The 3,952-nt window shown below is 43.1% G+C and overlaps 1 long non-coding RNA gene across 1 annotated transcript; it reads left to right on the top strand.

Moving 5' to 3' along the window:
* Positions 1 to 885: 885 nt before the first annotated feature.
* On the top strand, positions 886 to 3,720 carry LOC106944033 (uncharacterized). Its single transcript, XR_001424083.1, has 2 exons — positions 886 to 1,410; positions 3,542 to 3,720. It is a non-coding gene; the product is annotated as an uncharacterized LOC106944033 (long non-coding RNA).
* The last annotated feature ends 232 nt before the right edge of the window (positions 3,721 to 3,952 follow it).

Raw genomic sequence — 3,952 nt, 5'->3', positions numbered from 1 at the left:
TCAGAACCACAGCAGCTGGAGGTGGAGCAGATGATGGAGTTCTGGTCTCAACCAAATTGAGTCTACCGGACCATCACTTTACTAAACGTGAACCAATATCAATCAATATCTTGTGTTTCCTGCATTACACGGCCTCTCCTCTCGGGCTCAGAGTTTCACAGGTTTCTGTTAGAGTCACCGTCATGATTCATCATCTCAGAGCTGCTGGATGATGGAGACGTTTGTTCCTCCACCTGCTGTGTGAGGACGGCCTGCAGATGCTTGATGGAGTATAGGACTGAAGAGAAGTTTCACCAGTTCAGCACCATTTCCCTCAGTCCCTTTAGCATCATTGAGATGTGGTTATTGTTGTTATGTTGGAATAGCAGCCATACTGTTGTTATTCCAACGTAACAATATTAGGGTTGCTGGACCACACTGTCCCGTGGTCCAGTTTCTGAGGAGGGATCATTCTCTGCTTCATGGTTCCCTCAGTTCACAGCCAGCAACACTCATCATGACACTGCCACCACCGTGTTTCACTGTAGCCCAGACACAGGCCACAGTTTATGGGCTACTGTTGATCTCCTAACCTGATTACTGCCACACACACTTCACACCATCTGAACTGAAGTTGATCTTGTCCTCGTCTTCAGCAAACAGCTGATTTGTTTAGATGACACTTCGTTCTGGCATTACAGTCATGTAGATCAGTTTGATGAAGTGTCTGTAAATGCTCTGATGACTGACTGCCTGTTCCTTACTCCATGTTTAACTCCACTTAAAGGTCTTGAGGAGTAAAAATGTTCCTGTAGATCTAGATTTTAATAATCTTATGCTGCTTATCTTTAAAATAGCAGCTCGTTTTGAGTTTTAAAATACTAAAAAAAAAGAAAACTCATTTATTTGCCTTCTTCAGATAACTTTCATGCCTATCTTCACTGATTACCCCAATAAATCACAGACAGTGTCTCTCTACAGACACAGTTATAGTCAATCAGAGGTTCAGTATTTCTCTGGTTCTTCTCGGTGTTTTTGCTCGTCACCCTTTGTTCCAGTTATCTGCGTGTGAAAGCAGCTCTGCTCTTCCTCTGGAGGTGTGAGTGGTTTCTGCAGGGTGGTCTGCAGATCTGCATCTCTGTGTCGAAGGCGACAGCGTGTCTGTTTGATCTGAAACGTGTCGGCTTGGACTGATTTAGCTGTGAGACTCTGTGGTCTCAGTGTTTCCCACCTGCTGGTTTTACTGTTTAAGTTTATAACAGACTAAACAAAGTGTTAATGGTTAAAACATTTATCTGACGGCTGCAGCTCATACCATCTCTCTGTGTTTCACAGAGAATCCTTCATCTGCCATCTACTCAGACGTGAGAACCGACGGGATCAGTTATGGACAAATCAACATCAGAACCAACAGAACCAACAGAACCAGAGGTAGAACTGCTGCTGACTAATGTCATAAATAATCTATAGAAGATAATGATCAATATGTCTAGACTTTATGTGGAGGTTCTGGATTCTCTAAACATTCAGTAAACATTAATGCTCAGCAGTAAGATGCTCTACCAGACAAAAGACCTTCATGTGATCTAATGACCTCTGACCCCACCGAGGTTCCCTTAATCCAATGCTGGGCATTGTTAACTAAAAAATTAGCTGTGCTAACCCTAATCATAACCTTTAGTTCCACTAACACTAAAGTGCTACACCAACATGATGTGTAATGGAAGCTATGGTAACACTTTATTAGAAGGGCTGAGCATAAAACTGACATAACATCTGTCATGAACATGAAGTTTTTATTAATGTTTATGAATGTTGTCATGAAGTGTCATTCGGTAAATAATGACACTTTTAATGCAACGTTGCTCTAAATTTGCATTAAAAGTCCATTAAAATGCCAACTTTGCATTAAATTATCATAATTTACAAAATCATGCAAAGTTCATGACAACATTCATAAACACTTCTTCATGTTCATGACAGGTGTTATGTCATGTTTATAACAGTGTCATGTCAGTCTTATGCTCACCCCTTTTAATAAAGTGATACCGAAGCTAATGCACTAAATTTAACCATGTTCATATCCTCCATGAGTTAGTAAGACAACATCCAGTAAATTAAATAATACATACCTTCCTGAATGGTTCTGGGCTTTAAGAAGTGACTCTCTGGAGCAGACCTTTCACTCTTGGTTTCAGTTTTATAGCAGTTGAGTTCTGCTAGCTGTAGCTAGTTTAGCCTAGCTGACCAGGGAGGCTTCAGTCAGACAGCATGGAGGACATCAGGCTCTGATTGAGAAACAAACTAGAAGCAGATACTCTGAGTAAACCTGCAGCTCTGGGATGTTCTGGGTTTTGGTTTCAGAACAGCAGATCTGAACTAAGAAACTCAAGTCAGACTCAAGTTAGTTATGAAGCATGAACATGAGAACAGAAGAAGCTCTGATCAATGGAAGCAGATAACATGATCAACTTCCCATCTCTGTTTTAGTTGCTGCTTATAACAAGTCACATCAACCATATTTGAGCAGGCAGAGGGTGTTTTCCTGGGGTTTTTCCAGATCACCGTTCTCTGTTTACAGCTACTGATAGAGGGGCTTTGCTAAGGTGGAAGAGGTAGCTAGTCAGCTTGGTGTGACGCTCATACCTGCAGTGTGCTGTGGTGGTGGCTGGGTGGCCTCGTGTTTCATGGATGGGTTGAATCGGGTCCTGGCGTTGGCCAGGTGGTTGGGGCAGAGCTCTGCTTCTCCTGCTCTGTTCCTCTCTGCACAGTGATGGATGTTGGTGCTGCTGGTGAACTGAAGGGGGTCCAGCCTTTCTGGATGTGAGGCCTCTGATGTTTTGGTTGGTTTGGTGGTGAGGGTGGAGCTGGTGGCTGATGTTGCACTGTCAGGCATGTTGTATGGTTGAGGGGCCGCCTGCCCTGGTGTTGGGTCGGGGATCTGGTTCTGTAGCTCGGTGGCGTCTGTTCTGTTTGTAGATGGGGCCACAGAGGGCATCTGCCTGGTCTCCCAGTGCTCCATGTGGGGGGTTGTAACCCCCCAGGGCAGGATGCACTGGAGGTGCTGGAGGAGAGGCTGAGTGTTTAACTCACTGTCTGGGTTTTCTTATTGGCTTTCTGAGGGCAGAGCTCTCTTGGGGTTCTGGGTCTTCCCGTCTCTCGGTTCTCCTCTGGTCCATGTGGATAAACGGTTCTGGCCTTAGAAATGGATTTGCAGACTTTCCAGGCTGATGTCACTGACTTTATTCTGCTCTTCCTTGTTCAGTGAAATATTATAATTAGATCTTAGAGATCTTATCGCCTGCTTCATGTCGTCAGACAGGCTCTTTTTAAATTATCTATTTATTTTACAGCAGCAATAAGGTGTAGATATGGCTGATTAAGCTGAACTCTGCTTTCTTCAGAATATAGTTAACAGTTAAATTGTGTTTTAATAAGAGGAACAATCATATTTTTTTCCATGTACATTTGATAAATGACCTCATGAGAGGCTCATAGTTCCCATAACTCTGACTGACCTTCTGCTGTTTGGTTTTATTTTAACCAGTTTATTTTCTTCCAGAGGTTCAACCAGATCCAGACATCATCTACTCTTCACTGAGGTAGTCCACCAGTCTGACCTCTGACCTCCAGCTGCTGCTTCTCCTCTTTACTTCACATGTAGTTATTTTATTGCTTCAGCCGACCATCTGACTTTAACACCATTCCTCTCTGGATGTTTAATAAAATGTTTCTTTCTCAGTTTGTTCTCCAGTAAATTATTAAAGTTTTTCATTTGGTCTCATCTGTTTTCTCGTCGTTGATCGTTCTGGTCTCTGTGGCTTCAGAGCCGATAGATCAGATCTGATGTTTTCCTGTTGCTCATCGACAATCTGTAGATCAGCAGCAACAACCAATAAACCACAGACTGAAAAGGCTTCAGTGGAAACTCCAGAAAACAACCAGAGAGAGCGAGTGTGTGTGTGTGTGTGTG

Source organism: Poecilia latipinna, unplaced genomic scaffold (genome assembly GCF_001443285.1).
Source record: "Poecilia latipinna isolate Pla-1442-1.1 unplaced genomic scaffold, P_latipinna-1.0 Scaffold6649, whole genome shotgun sequence".
Taxonomy (NCBI): domain Eukaryota; kingdom Metazoa; phylum Chordata; class Actinopteri; order Cyprinodontiformes; family Poeciliidae; genus Poecilia; species Poecilia latipinna.
Note: the sequence above shows the minus strand (reverse complement) of the source record. Positions and strands in the feature narration are given on the sequence as shown.